We start from the raw sequence: 16,487 nt of genomic DNA, 5'->3' as shown, positions 1-16,487 counted from the left end.
ATGCTGGGACTGGAGGTCCCATTTGACCCAGCTATCCCACTTTTGGGTATATTCCAAGAAGAACTAACAATTATCATTCCACAGTGATACATGTGCTGCCATGTTTACAGCAGCACAACTTGTGATAGCCAAATCTTGGAAACAACCCAAATGCACATCAACTGAGGAATGGAAAAAAAAGATGTGGCATTTTTATACAATGGAGCTATTAAGAAGGATCACATTGAGGCTTTTATAGGTAAATGGATGCAACTTGAGACCATACCTATAAATGAAACAAATCAAACTCACAAGTGTAAATACCATATTGTCTCCCTAGAGTAAGTAAATGAAAGAGTAAATAAGAAACAAAATCTTCAATAAATACTGTGAAAGGGTAAGAAACTGCTCAAAGTGGAAAAATAACTTGGATAAGAAAAAGGAGAAAAGAAGGGAAAAGATATATATATATTTTTGTTTGTTTGTTTGTTTGTTTGTTTTTTTAAAGACAGCTAACATTATTGCACTACTAATTCTGTTAGTTCCTGGAACAAAACAATTAACATTCATAGGATTAGGTCAATTTTGCATGTCTATATGTGGTAATCTGAGTAACCTTTCTGAAGATAACTATGCAAAATAACAACCTTTGTTAAATTCCTTCCTTTGTTTTAAAAGCCTATATTGTTATTATTATGGGTACTTTGTTATTTTTATTTATTTACCTCTTTTGTTTCTTATTTCTCTTGTATTTTTGTTTTGTTTTGTTTTTCCCTCTAATGCAGAAAGAACAGGTGTACATGTATAGGCTTATATATGCCTAGAATTTCTCCTAAAGTATTTACAAGAATTGATTTTATTATGTGTGATGGTATGAACAGCCATCTTGAAGAAAACAAGACATTTTGGTAGCCATTGCTGATTTCCTATCATCTTGTTTTGAAGTCCTATAAGCTTTTATTCTTTTGCTTTGACTGGTTTTATTCTGTTGTGTCTTATTTGATTTTATTATGTGTCATAGTATGGACAACAATTTTGAAGAAAACAAGACATTATAGTAACCATTGTTCATTTCCTGTTATTTGTTTTGAAATCCTGTAATGCCTTCATTCTTTTCTTATTGATTGGGTTTAGTCTGTTTTCTATTATTTGATTTCAGTATATATGACAATATGGACAGCTATTTTGAAGAACCCAGAGACATTATGGTAATCATTGTTGATTTTCTATTGTATTGTTTTGAAGTCCCATAATGCTTTCATTCTTTTGTTTTAATTGGTTTTATATTATTTTGTTTTCTTTGAATTTTTTATATGTCAAGGTATGGACAACTATCTCAAAGAAAACAAGGGACATTAAGGTAGCCACCATTGATTTCTTTGTTTTTTTGTTTTTTTTTTGTTTTGTTTTGTTTTTTTTTTTGGTCTTTTTCCTTTTTACTGGTACAGGGATCGAACTCATGACTGCCTGCTTGCAAGGCAGGCGCTTATGCCACTGAGCTAAATCCCCAGCCTCCCCACCATTGATTTCTTGTTGTCTTATTTTGAAGTCCTGTCTTGTTTGCATTGTTCTGGTCTGACCTGCTTTGTTATGTTTTGTTTTGTTCTTTTTAAAATAAATATATATATATACATATAGAATAGAAAAATTCACAGAGACAGAAAGAAGCCATGAAAAAACATGAGATAGTGCAAATGACATTAAAAAAACTGTTCAAAAAAAAAAAACTATTCGGGGCTGGGGATTTAGCTCAGCAGCCTAAGCGCCTGCCTTGCAAGTGTATGGTCGCAAGTTCAATCCCTGGTACCGATAAAAAAAAAAAAAAAAAAAAAAAAAAAAAAAAAAAAAAAAACTATTCATAGACATGATAGCAGAAAACTTTCCTGGCAGGGAAAAACAATTTGACATACAGATAAGTGACGCATATACAATTCCAATTAGCTATAATCAAAAAAACTACATGAAAGCATATAAGTCAAAACTCCAGAAGTTCAATGCAAGGGGCTGGGGGTTTAGCTCAGCGGCATAAGCACCTGCCTTGCAAGCAGGCGGTCGTGAGTTCGATCCCCGGTACCAATAAAAATGAAAAAAGACCAAAAAAAAAAAAAAAAGAAGAAGTTCAATGCAAGAACAGAATATTAAAAGTTGTTAGACGAAACAGACAAATCACCTATATGGGAAAGCCATCTAATCACAGAAGACTTCTCAACACAAACCCTCAAGTCAAAGAAAACTTTCAGTGAAGTATGTCAAGCCCTAAAACAAAACAACTTCCATATCAGATTGAAATACCCCAAAAAACTATCTTTCAAAAGTGATGAAGAAATGATACTTCCATGACAAAGAACACTTGAGAAAATTCACTCTAAAATATTCTGAAGGACACTGTAGAAAGAGATAACAAGTATTACAGCTCCATGAACCCCAACAGAATGAACCCATCAGGAAAGGCAAGCAATTAAACAAAAATGGGGAGCCAACAACAGGAAAAAATAACATGACAAGGATAAGACAATACATATTAGTTATAACCATTAATGCTAATGGTCTCACTTCATCAAAAGAACCAGGCTGGTGGAATTGATCAAGAAGCTAGATCCATCATTATGTTGTATACAAGAAACATATTTCAGTCAAAAATAAATTCACAGACTAAATGTCAAAGGAAGGAAAACAATACTCTATGTGACAGTCACCCAGAAAAAAGTAGAGGTACCTACTTTGCAAACAATCAGACCACAGTGCATACTAACAAACCATACTGCAATGAAATTGGAAATTAAAGGCAAAAGAAACTACGAAAAGCTTCATAAACACATGGAAATTAAGTAACACCCTCCTGAACAATCAAGGAATCACAGATGAACTTAAAGAAGAAATTAGACAGTTTCTACAATTGATAATAATGCCAATACAACATAATGGAACTTAGGGGACACAATGAAAAGAATCCTACAAGGTAAATTTACAGCAGTGAATACCCATATTAAGAAAAAAGAATGAGCTCAAATAAGCAATTTAGTGTTGAAACTCAAGCTTCTAGAGAAAAAAGAGTAAATCAAGTCCAAACCTCATATGAGGGAGGGAATTATAAAGATTAGAGTAGAAATTAATGCAATGAAGACTAAGAAAACAATAGAAAAAACTCAATGAATTGACAAGTTGGTTCTTTGAAAGATTAAATAAAATCAACACACTTAGGCAACCTACTCAAAAAAAGAAAAATACTCAAATCCACACAATTAGGAATGAAAAGAGTGAAATCACAACAAAGCATGCAAAAATCTTGTAGTTCATCAATACCTACTTTGAGAATGTGTTGGAAACCACTACGAAATGCTCTGAGCAGGATTTAAATTTTACTAATTGGCTTTCTATGTTTATCTGTGAGTCTGTCCTAGGCGTAGGGTCCCTTGCCTGGCGATGGGAGTTGATTCATATTAAGTGAACCTCTATGAATCACTGGTCCTGGCTGAGGCCTGTAGTGGCCTGTGAGGCCAGAGGGCAAGGCCCAAAGGGCAAGATAAGGCCACAGGTGCAGACACTCTGGCTCCAACCCCAATTAACTAGGTAGAGACTGCAACTGCAAAAATTACTCCTACAGTCTCACTTCTACCATGTCTTCATGATAAGACAGTGCTACTAAACTGACTTGATTCATGACTTGGAGACATCCTTGAAGTGACTCCCAAGGTCCTGCTCATTGCCTGCACTTTCCTCAGTCTCTCTGCCCTTTGACCTTGTTCCTAATATAAGTGGACTGATTCTGAAAATCCTTTGTCTTAATCCTCAAAGTCTTGAGCTTAATTAAAGTGTTTTGACCCTCCTGGAGCCCTAAAAAACATACAATTTGTCTCTTTTTATTTAACCTCCGACATACACTCGTTTGGGAGATCGGAGATCTAGGTCAGAACCCGTTAAGAACATGCATTCTAATAAGATGGAAAAATGCAGAAGAAATGGACAGATTCCTAGATACATATAAATTTCCAAAGCTGAATCAAGAAGATTAAAAAATCCAAATAGACCAGCATCAGTCAATAATTTGTTTTCAGTCAATGAAACTGAAAATGTAATTAAAAGCCTACCAACAAATAAAATCCCAGGTCCTGAGAGATTCATTGCTAAATTCTACAAGAAATTTAGAGAAGATGTAATGACATCTTTTCTCAAACTCTAATGAAATTGAAAGGGAAGCTACTATCTCAAACTTATTCCTGGAACCAAGTCAACCCTGATAGCAAAACCAGAGAAGGAATCACCCAAAAAAGACAACAGGCCGTACTCTCTAACAAACATGAATGCAAAAATCCTCAGTAAGATACGGCAAATGGAATGCAGCCAATCATCCAGATAATTATACACCATAACCGAGTAGGATTCATCCCAGGACTGCACGGATGGTTCAACATACACAAATCACTAAATGTAATACATTTTTTGTCTTATTGAGACAGTTCAGGCTGGTCTTGAGCTCACTTTGTAGCCCAGGCTGGTCTCAGACTCACTTTGTAGCTTAGGCTGGTCTCGAACTCACAATGATCCTCCTGCCTCAGCCTCCTGAGCACTGCGATTATAGGCATGCACCATCATGCCCAGCTCTGTAATAAAACATATTAACAGAGCCAAGAACAAACACCATATGATCATCTCAATAGACGCAGACAAAGCTTTTGACAAAGTCCAGCACCCACTGATGATAAAAACCTTACAAAAAATTGGAACTAATGCTCTTTTTCTCAATCTGATAAAAGCCATCTATGACAAATCAACAGCCAATATCATAATAAATGAACAAGCTGAAAATTTTCACTCTAACAGCAGAAACAGGGGCCAGGGATTCAGCTCAAAGGTATAAGTACCTGCCCAGCAAGCACAAGGTGGTGAATTCAATCCCCGATACCAAAAATTTTAAAAAAATAAAATCAGGAACAAGACAATAATGTCCACTATTGCCACTCTTATTCAATCTAGTTCTGGAAATATTAGCCAGAGCCTCTAGACAAGAGAAAAGAAAGAAAAGGAATAAGGATAGGAAAGGAAGAAGTTAAGTTATCATTATCTATAGATAACATACACTACATAGAACTCAAAATCTCCATCAAAAGAATTCTAGACTAGGGCTGGGGGTTTAGCTCATTGGCACAAGTGCCTGCTTCGCCAGTGCAAGGTCCTTAGCTTGATCCCTGTACCAAAAAAAAAAAAAAGAAAAGAAAGAAAGAAAACAGACTTACAGACTTAATAACGAAATTCAGTGCTTAGCTGGATATAAAGTCAACACTCAAAAATCAATAGCTTTCCTTTACACAAACAAACTCACTGATAGAGAAATTAGGGAAACCACACCATTCATTCATGATAGCATCCAAAAAATGACATACTTCGGAAACAATCTAATGAAAGACCTCTACACTGAAAATTATAGTATTCTTTAAAAAGGAGATTAAAGAGCATATTAGAAAACAGAATAGGAAGAACCAATTTAATGAAAATGGCCATACTTTCAAATTGTTATACAGATTTAATGTAATCCTGATCAAAATTCAAACAGCATATCTTATAGAATTTGAGAAAACAATCCTAAAATTCATTTGGAACTAGAAGAAACTTTTGCTATTTTAGCAAAAGCAGTTCTGAGCAACAAGACAAGTCAGGGGGCATCACAATCCCTGACCTCAAATTGTACTACAAAGCTACTGTGATAAAACAGCATGGTACTAGCAAAAAAACAGATCCGAGAATCAATAGAACAGAATAGAAGATGCAAAAACAACCTCAGACATACTTAGCTACCTTATCTTTGTAAAAGGTGCCAAACACATCCACAGAAGAAAGATTGCCTCTTTAATAAATGGTGCTGGAAAAACTGGCTTTCCACATGCTAAAGATTAATACTAAAACCATATCTTTTACCATGCACTAAACTAAAATTAAAACATATCAAAGATCTAAATAATAAAATAGAAATATTAAATCTGCTGAAAGACAAAATAGGTAGAATTCTTGAAGACAATGGTGTAGCCACAGACTTTATGAACAAAATCCTGATCACACAGGAACTATCACAAAGAACCCCTGGAATCTCATCATATTAAAAAAAAAAAAAACTTTTGCACAGCAAGAGAAACCACCAACAGAGTGAAGAGACAACTCACAGTGTCGGGATAAATTTTTTCCAGCTGTTCCTCAGATAACAAACTACTATTCAGAATACATAAAGAACTCAAAAAAAAAAAAAAAACAGACACGCCCCAAAATTAAAGACCCAATCCAAAAACAGGCATTTGAAACAGACACTTCTCAGATGAAGAAGTAAAAACAGCAAATATATAAAAAGTGTTCATAACACCAGTCATTTGAGATACACAAATTAAAACAATACTAAGAATTTACCTTACCCCAAAAAGAGAGGCCTATTGTCAAGAAATAAACCAGTAATACATGCTGGTGAGGGCTTGGGGAAAAAGGAACCTTTCTCCACTGTCAGTGGGAATGTAGGCTGGTACGATCACTGTAGAAATCAGTATGGAGATTACTCAAAAAATGAGGACTAGAAGAAGTTCCACTGGATCCAGCTATTTCCCTTGTTGGTACCTTCCCAAAAGAATTAAAAGCAGCAATATATGCATACCCATGTTTACAATAGCACAGTTTACAATAGCTAAATCTTGAAAACATCCCAAGTGCCATCAACTGATGAATAGATAAAGAAGATCTGGTTTCTTTATACAATAGAGTACTACTCAGCCATAAAGAAGGGTAAGTTTAAGACATTTCTAGCTAAATGGCTGCACCTGGAGACCATATTGTTAAGTGAAATTATCAGACATACATGTGTAAATACCACATTGCTGTTCTGTTGTGAGAAACCAAAAGTATAAATAAGAAACAAAATGTACAACAGACATTGTGAAGTAGGAAGGAAATGTTCAAATGGAAAGGAAACTAGGGAGGAGGGGAAGGAGAAAGAAAGGAAAAAGAAAAAAATTAGAAAACAAGGAAAATATAAAAACAAAGCTTTTTTTTTTTGTCTTTTTCCTTTTTACCGATACCAGGGATCGAACTCTCGACTGCCTGCTTGCAAGGCAGGCGCTTATACCGCTGAGCTAAATCCCCAGCCCCCAACAAAGCTTTTTTTAAATAAGGAGGGGAAGAAGATTTAAAGGGCAAGTAAAAGAATGGGAAAAAATCAACTTATATCACGTACAAGTACAAATCCCCTGGGATGAATGTGATTGATGAGTATACCTAAAATGTACCAATAAAGTTAATTAATTAAAAAACAATAAAAGTGTAAAAAATTCTTAGTGAAGCATGGTGGCTCACACCTGTAATTCTAGCACTTGTGAGCCTGCAACAGGAGGTTAACCATAAGTCGGTAGTCAGCCTGGGCTACATAATGAGGTCAAATCCAGCGTCAAACACACAATGAGACCTTGTCTTAAAAAAGAATGTGGTAGCGCATCCCTGTAATCCTAGAACTCTGGAGGCTGAGGCAGGAGGATTGTTGCGAGTTCGAGACCAGCCTGGGCTACAAAGTGAGCCAAAGGCCAGCCTGAACTGCATGGTGAGACCCTATCTCAAAAAACCAAAAAAAGAATGAAAATTCAGGTCCAGGAATATAACTAGTGGCATAGCACCTGCTTGGCAAGTGCAAGGTCTTGAGTTCAATTCCAGGCACAAAAAAAAAAAAAAAGAAGAAGAAGAAGAAAATTTAGGAGTCTGGAAGAACATGTTGGATAGATAGCAGCAGCCTCGGAGGCTCTCTGAGAAACCACACTTGAAATCCAGGAATGGTGCCAGGCAGGAAGTCCTAGGAAAGGGGGGATATTCTTTGCCAACCAAGGAATGAACTAAATTAAGAGAAACCAACTGGAAACGCGATCCCGGTGATACAGCAGGAACAAATAAGGGCTCAGCACAGAGGCCAGACCCCACACTACTGGAAACTGCGATTTGCATTACCTGCAGCCGCTGTTGTGTCCTGGACGGCACAGCAGGCAGAGAGGCGCAAAAGCTCGGAGAATGGGAAGCACTGGAAGGAGTTGGGAGCAGGACTGGCCAGGTACCCTGCACCTGTGGCGAGTAAGCGAATCGGAACCCTTCCAAAGAGAAGGAGGCTTCAGCGGAGGACATACTCAGACCGGGCAGACTTCCCAGAACGAGATGCTGCAGTGACTTCAGTCACATATCCCCCTCTCGAGCAGGATCGGTGGGGAGTGCCTGGCCTGCGAGACGCCACTAGCTGAGACCCAATAGGCTAGCCCAACTCCCAGCACCTGGAGGTGCACCCTAGAGATGAAGCCTTCAGTAGGTTGACCTGGAGGGGCGGGCCCGGCATAGACTGCCCAGGTCTGTGTCTCCCTGGTGCATTGCGGTAGGCAGGAACACCTAGCCGGTGCAATTCAAATAGACTTTGGCTGACAGGAAAGGAAGCTGGGCCTCCTATAAATGCTTAAATATAAGGAACAAATAATATGGGAAGACGGAGGAACAAGAAAGGCTCCTTGGCCCCCAATCTTAAGAAACATGCAATAGCAGACACGGCACCAATAGATATAAAGTGCTATCTCCAGAGCCTCATAGACGAGTTCAGGAATGAAGTTATTAATGACCTGAAACAAGACAAAGGCAGAATAGTTAGAGAAATGCTAAGCACTGCCCAAGAAAAAACAGATGGTGGAATGGAAGATCAGAAAAAGAGGGGAGAATTGTTTGATGGAGAAGATAGAGAAAACATAGAATATGTAATGCAGGTTCAAAGAGATTACCAGGAAACTAAAAACTCTATCGAAAACTGGCATAACGGCTTGAAAGAAACTAAGGACAGATTATCTGAACTGAAGGGCAGATTTGTAATATGGGAGCATGAAATGAAAAACTTCTTAAAAATAACAAAAAAACAAACAGCAACAATACAAAAACTAGAAGATGATAGGATCTATAACTTAAGAATTAAGAACATTGGGGGGGCAGGGGGAAAAAAGAATTAAGAACATAAGAGAAGAAGTGGGGACACAAACAAATGGACTACAAAAGCTATTCACAGAAATAATCCAAGACAATTTCCCTAATTTAGCAAATGGTAAAGATATTCAGATATATGAGGCAATACAGGACTCCAGCCACCTACAACCCAAACAGAGCTACACCCAGGCATATAATGATCAAAATTCCAGAAATCCAATATAAGAAGAGAATATTAAAAGCTCTCAGAGAAAAGAAACAAATCACTTACAAGGGAACACCCATCAGAATTACAGCAGACTTCTCGGCACAAACCATCAAATCACAAACAGCATGGGGGGAAATAATTCAAGCTTTGACAGATAATAACCTCCAGACAAGATTGATATATTCTGCACAACTGTCCCTAGAAATTGATGGAAAAACAAGGTGCTTCCAGGATAAAGAGGAACTAGGGGAATTTGCAACCACTAATTCAACTCTACAGAGAATACTGCAGGATAGTCTAAAAAAGGAAAATATGAAGATTCCCGAAATAGTGGCAGAGAGGCCACAATGAATGGAGCAGAAAACGAAATGAAAAAGACAAACTGACAACATACGACAGAAAAAGAGCTCAACAGAAATGAGGCAGAGAAGATCGGATGGTAAGAACAGCTATTTTGGAGAAAGCAAGACAACTTAATAGCTAGTGCTGATTTAGTATCATCTTGTTTTAAAGTCCCATCAAACTTGTATTCTTCTGTCTCCATTGGTCTTAACAGGGTGTATCTTACTGTATTTTATTATATATGATAATATAAGCAAAAACTTTTATAGACAAGGAGTTTATATAGAAATCATTGTTCATTTTCTGTTAATTGGTTCTAAATACCCTGTAATACTGTCATTCTCTTGAATGGTTTTATAGTGTCTTGATATGTTTGGTACTACAGTATAAGAAATTATACTCAAAGATTTCAAGGAAAGAGACACTATGGTAACTATTTTTATGTCAGGATATCTTGTGGTAAAACACTATTTTGCTTAAATGGTTATGTTTTAACCTGTGCTATTCTCTTGTTATGCCCTCTTTTATCTCAATCCCCTTTTTTTAATTATTTACTTTTTTTGTTTTTTAATTAAGGGAAAAATAAATAAAAAATAGGATACATTATAGTACCTACTTTAATTTGCTATTAACTTGATTTGAAATCCTGTATTGCCCTCACCATCTTGTTTTGACTGATTTTCCTCTATTCTGCTTTGCTTGATAGTACCAAGTTTGAAAGTATAGGCATAACTGTGAAGACAATAAGAATCATTATGACGCCCATTCCGGTTGACTATTATTTTCTTTTAAAATCCTGTAATGTCTCCAATGCTTTGGTTTTATTATGTACTGTTTAGTTCAATTTTATTATAACTTCCAATTCTTCCCATTCCGGTTGACTATTATTTTCTTTTAAAATCCTGTAATGTCTCCAATGCTTTGGTTTTATTTTGTACTGTTTAGTTCAATTTTATTATAACTTCCAATTCTTCTTAAAATAGCAAGAGGCCGTATGGTAACCATTGTTGATCACCGTATATTTTATTTTACATTATCTATTATGTCCATCCTTTTGATTTGACTGACTCTGTTCTGATATGTCACATTTGGTTTTACTCTCCTCAAAAAAGTAATAAGAACTGTGGGAGTAATAAAACCCAAAATGTGTAATTTTCATTGTACAAAAGAAAAGAAAAAAAAGTGTTTTAAAGGTTAAAACTGCATATATGTTTAAGTGTATAAGATAGATAACCATATTACTGGGTGTTTTTTGGATCACTGAACAAAACTGTTTGCACTCTCACTGTTTGAAGGTCCACTTTATATGCTTAAATTTTGTAAATTGAACAACTATTTCTAAGATGAGAATATGTAATCTATTAACTAGTGATTTCTTACTGTTTATTTTTTAAATTTTGTATTACTTGTACCCTTTTTCTGTTTTTTTTTCCTTTTTCTCCTTAAATAAAAAAAAAAAAAAGAAAATTTAGATGCTGGGAATGTAGCTCAATACCGATGCCCTGTATTCAATCCCCAGTACCACAAAAAAAAACTATTATGTCGCATTTGCATGGTATCCTATGATTTACAAAGTGCTTTCACATATTTATTTCTCTTGATATTCCTAACAAACCCACAAGTTATGGCAGGTATTATGATTTTACCAATGAATATACACTTAAATAAAGAATATGCATACAATTCCTTGAAATATTCAGATAAATTACTGAACTTTATCAGTTGTTTCAAAAAGGAGCTCTAAGATAGCAAGAAATTGAAATGATGAATGTATTAGAATTACCAGTACTGCTACATGTAGTAGGTAATGAAAACATGGAGAAAGGGACTATAAATAAAAGTTGTTGAAGTAGCTTTTAGAGATGCTATACTGCATAACTCTTTTACATAATTTTTACAGGTTATGATTGCTGCTTCCTGGATTTGCTTAACACAACAGCCCTAGTTGAAATAAAGTAAGCCAATCTGCAGAACAGGATCTACTGGTAGATCTGGAAACCTCACCTCTATGGGCTCCTAATTGGTTTCCCAAAACTATCTTCTCCTATCTGTTATAGCCTCTGTCATATGTCCCAGCTGAGGTTCTCTGTAAGAATGGTAGAACAAGGGGCTGGGGATTTAGCTCAGCGACATAAGCGCCTTCCTTGCAAGTGTGCGGTCATGAGTTCAATCCCTGGTACTGATAAAAACAAAAAAGACAAAAAAAAAAAAAAAAGAATGGTAGAACAACATAGCCAGAAACTAATTCTCAAGAAATGCATTGTCCCAATCACAATATTCTGATTTCTGAAGAAGATCCTCCTTATAATAAGGGTAGAGATTATCATAACAAAAAACTGGGAGAAAAGAAAGGTGGTCTTTGGGGATTGTTTCTATTTGGTGGAAAAACTTTTTAAACAATGATAGAATAGCTGGGGCATGGTGCACACGCCTGTAATCCCAGCACTTGGGAGGCTGAGGCAGGAGGATCTCTGGGAGTGCAAGGACAGTTTGGGCTACATAGTGAGTTAAAGGGCAGCCTGAACTGTATAGCAAGACCCTGTCTAAGAAAGCCCCAAAAAATTTTTAAATCACAATACTGTCATACCTTCTTAGAATATAATTATACTTACATTAAATCTAAAGGCAACAAGAGAGAAAATGTAAGCCATAACACATATTCATTTGGCAATCTACTCATGCCATCAGCCACATTAAAACAATACAAAGATTATAAACAATGTCTATTTCATAAACTTCTGACAAAATTGTCCTTAGGTATAACACCAAACTGGGACACAATTGGTTTTCATTATAGAAGATAATCTAAAATTGACCAGATGCTTCAAATGTAGAACAAAAACTACAACAGCCACTAAAGAGCTGTGGTACAGCACATGCCTAGCATGCATGAGGCTTCAGGTTTGATACCCAGCATCTCCAAATAAGTAAACAAACAAAGCAATAATAGGTGATTCTCAAATGGCCATGTCAGTTACAGCTAAATTTCTCTTCTTCATATTTAGGTAAGGGAAATACACCACTATCAAAGAATCACAATTATTCAAGAAGGCTAGGCTATTACCATTTTGTTTGAAGACATTTCTGTTGGTTCCTTACCAACCGACATAAAACCTTATTTCCCTACTTTACTTTTCCTGACCTCACTTTGGACTTCTAACTGGCACTTCATGAGTACACTGCTTAACCTCTCTAATGTCACTTGGTAATCTTACCCACTTGGCATACATTATCATTTTACTGCATGTAAAGTTGTATCACTGAAAAAACAGCACAAAATTCTAAACCTAACAGACATATTAGAGCAGGGCATGATGGCACATGCCTATTATTCCAGCATTCTGGGAGGCTGAGGCAACAAGATCACAAATTTCAGTCCATCTGGTCAATTTAGTGAGCCTCTGCCTCAAAATAAAAAAAGGGCTGATGATGTAGTTCAGGGCAAAGGAACTAGATTCAATCCCCAGTACCATAAGAAGAGAATAGCAGAGGGAAGTTAAGGAGAGGAAGAAGAAAGAAGAAGAAAAGGAAGAGGAGGAGGGAAGAGGGGGAACAGAGAAAGAAAAATAAGAAGGAGAAAGTGGGGGGATAAAGAGAAGAAGGAGAAAAGAAACAAATTAGACATGAGATCAAACCAAAGCAGTATGGCTCCAAAGGTCATTTTTCTAACCATCTCCAAAACACTAAATTCAAAGGAATTTAACAGACACTTAACCAGTTCTTCAAAGCAATATATGGCCCACAATTACCATTTTCAATGCTCTTCCCCAATATAAAAGCTCTACTACAATCAGACAAGTTCCACCACTTCCATCATAAAAATCATGTAAATAATCCTAGCACTTTTTTAAATTTCAAATACCCTATAATCAGTATCATAGTTTACTATCTGTTTTCTCTACAATTATGTTGTTGTAGAATTGTTTCCATAGGGCCCAGGATTTAGCTCAGGGGCATAAGTGCCTACCTGGCAAGCACAAGGTCATGAGTTGGATCCCTGGTACCAAAAAAAGAGAAGAATTAGAATTATTTCTCTGGTTAGGCATCACAGAATATGCATTATACTTCTTTGCATATCTACCAGGTCCTAGGTAAACACTGAGTACATAATAAGCACAGGATATTTACTAATTGCAGTACTGATGTGCTTCATAAAAATAACACTTATACACAACTTTGTGAGAATGTAGCTATTTTGTTTTTTTTTTATTTTATTTAAGAGGAAAAAGAGAAAAACACAAAACAAAACAAAGCGGTGTAAGGTTACACATAATACAGAACTACAAAAAAAAAAAACATAACAGTAAGAAATCACCTGTTAATAGATTACATATTATCATCTTGGAAATAGTTGCTCAAATCACAGTATCAAAGAATACAAAGTGGACATTCAAACAGAGAGACTGCAAACATCTGTGTTCAATGATCCAAAAACATTAATATAGTCAGCTATTTAACACCCCTAAACATACTTGCTGTTATATCCGTTAGAGCTCTTTTTTTTTTCCTCCCTCTCTTTTTTACAACAAAATTTACACATTTTGGATTTTTATTACTCCTTAGTTCTTATTACTTTTTTGGGGGGGGAGAGAATAAAGTCAAATATGGCAAAACAAAGCTGTCAGTCAAAACCAAGGATAGGAATGTAGCTATTTTGCAGACTAAGTTAGACATAAATAAGGCTTCTTTCCCTTGCTGACATTTTATATTTCATAATGCATTGAGCAGAGCTATGGTTCAGCATTTTGCAATTAAGGAAATAGCCTGGAAAATCCTGATGGCCCAGAGTCTGTGGCCTAGTAATTTTACAAGCAGATTGTTATGAGTTTTCTTGGTAGAGAGGCAGAAATGACTACATCTTCATAATATGATTTCCTAAATGTAATAATGAGTTGTGACATGTCATTTAACATACTGTAGGAGTACTATAGGTTACTAAGTCTCCCATTCTGAGTTTTCTATTTTTTGTGGTATAATTTAGAAGTCAAATATTGCTTATAAATATTGATTAAATATTGACCCTGCTGTTCACTAAATTTATAGTACTTCAGAACTATAACTTTTAATTATATAGATGCTAAAATTACTTTTACAGTAAATAGTATATTAAAATAATAATAGTAACTATACTTTCTTATATATTTACTACCTGCCAGGCACTGTTCTTACAACTTTATTGAACTTGTTCTTATAACTTTACTGAACTCATTGGCAATCATATAAGGTAGGTTCTGTTACTGCTGTCTACAGTTTACAAATCTGAAGGAGGGCAGGGGATATTTCTTGGTGACAAAGCACTTGCATGAGGTCCTAGGTTAATCCCCCCTTCCAAAAAAAAAAGGTCTATGCCAAGCACAGTGGCATATGTCTGTAATCCCAACACTGGGAAGCTAAAACAGGAGGATTCCAAATTTAAGCCCAGCCTGGGAAATCTAGCAAAACCGTGTCAGCCAGGCAGGATGTTATACACCTATAATCCCAGCACTTGGGAGGCTGAGACAGAAGATCACCAGAATTCTGCATAAGGCCAGACTGGGATACAAAGTGTTTTCAAGACCAGCCTGGACTACATAGTGAAGTTCTGTCTCAAAAACAAACAAAAAAAAGATGTGCTTACTTTGAAAATGACAAAACACAAGTAGACCATTTCTTTTTTCTAGGAGACTGATAATACAGATAAAATAAGACTAACACCATTTTAAACATCTGATCTTTAGGTATATCTTTAAATAAGATACTTAGTTTAAAACAACAGGTCCTCACTTTTGCAATTAGTTTGAAAATTTCAAGAAAATTATGAACATTCATATATATGGGTTTTGAGGGTTTGTTTTGTTTATCTTTTCACAGTGCTGATGATCAGATCTAGGACCTTGTGCATACCAAGCGAGCAATCTACCACTGAGAAATATCTCAAGCTACAGCCAGGCATGGTGGCAGACACCTACAATCTCAGCACTTGGGATGCTAAAGCAGAAGGATCAGCTTGACTTTAAGGCCAGCCTGGGCTACATAGTGAGGTCAAGGCCAGCCTCAACTACATAGTGAGACCTTGTCTCAAAAAATTTTTAAAAGGCTGGGGATGTAGCTTAGTATGAAGGCCTTGGGTTCAATCACCAGCACTGCCAAAAAATCCCCACTACTAAAGTAAGTAAATAAATTTAAAGGTACAGTTCCTTAGCCAAACACAATAGTGCATACCTATAGTCCCCAGCTACTTAGAAGGCTAAACAAAAGGATCACAAGAACTCAGGAGTTTAAAGTCAAGCCAAGCATGGTAGTGTACACCTATAATCCAAGCACTTGGGAGCACCATAATCTCAGTACTGAGAGAGGAATATGTCCTGAGTCCAAGGCCAGCCTGAATTACAGATGACACCCTCTCAAAAAACAAATGAGCAAAACAAAGCAAAAGCAGGAATGTAAGGTCAGTCTGGACAACACAGTGAAATCTTGTCTCAAAACAGCAACAAAAACTACAGTTCCTATGTGTTTGGTAGAAGCATAGATTCAACAGTGAAGACTGACTGTTTGTTTGTTTGTTTGTTTGAGGCAGAATCTTGTTATATAGTTCAGATTGGCCTTGAACTCACTATGTAGCCCAGGCAGACCTCAAACTCACAGAAATTCTCCTGCCTCAGCCTCTCTAGTGCTGAGGTTACAGAGGTTCACCACCATGCCTGGCATAAATTTTAAGTCCTAGTTTATCCACATGTTAGGTCTGGGGAGAAAAATCTAGTACTATAAAGTATGTCTACTCTTACCCAAATGCAAACAATAAACAAAGTACAAGATTTATTTTTCAAACCACATGGAGAAATAGTTCTTAGTTCCTTTCATTTATGTGCATTTAAAAAATAGTCAGACTCAAGATCCTAAGACTTAGCATGTGCCGTAAAGTTAAGAAACAAGAATTTCTGGGTTATTTTTATAATACACCCACTGGACAAACTCAGGCAATTCTAATTACACCTTTGCATTCAAAGTCAAA

General features: G+C 36.2%; 1 protein-coding gene across 4 annotated transcripts in view; it reads right to left on the bottom strand.

The window, feature by feature from the left end:
- Positions 1 to 16,487, bottom strand: part of Atp7a (ATPase copper transporting alpha) — a 244,070-nt gene that overhangs the window by 221,695 nt on the left and 5,888 nt on the right. Inside the window, exon 2 of one of the 4 annotated variants that reach the window (XM_063246120.1) lies at positions 13,464 to 13,493. The exons of the other annotated variants lie outside the window; for them this stretch is intronic. The gene's annotated coding sequence lies outside the window, so the exon portion shown is untranslated. The remainder of the gene's footprint in view (positions 1 to 13,463; positions 13,494 to 16,487) is intronic. 4 annotated transcript variants of the gene reach the window in all.

Source organism: Cavia porcellus, unplaced genomic scaffold (assembly GCF_034190915.1).
Source record: "Cavia porcellus strain 051 isolate PalLab524CR breed Dunkin Hartley unplaced genomic scaffold, mCavPor4.1 scaffold_3, whole genome shotgun sequence".
NCBI classification, from domain to species: domain Eukaryota; kingdom Metazoa; phylum Chordata; class Mammalia; order Rodentia; family Caviidae; genus Cavia; species Cavia porcellus.
The sequence above is the reverse complement of the archived record's forward strand: the minus strand, read 5'-3'. Positions and strand labels throughout refer to the sequence as shown.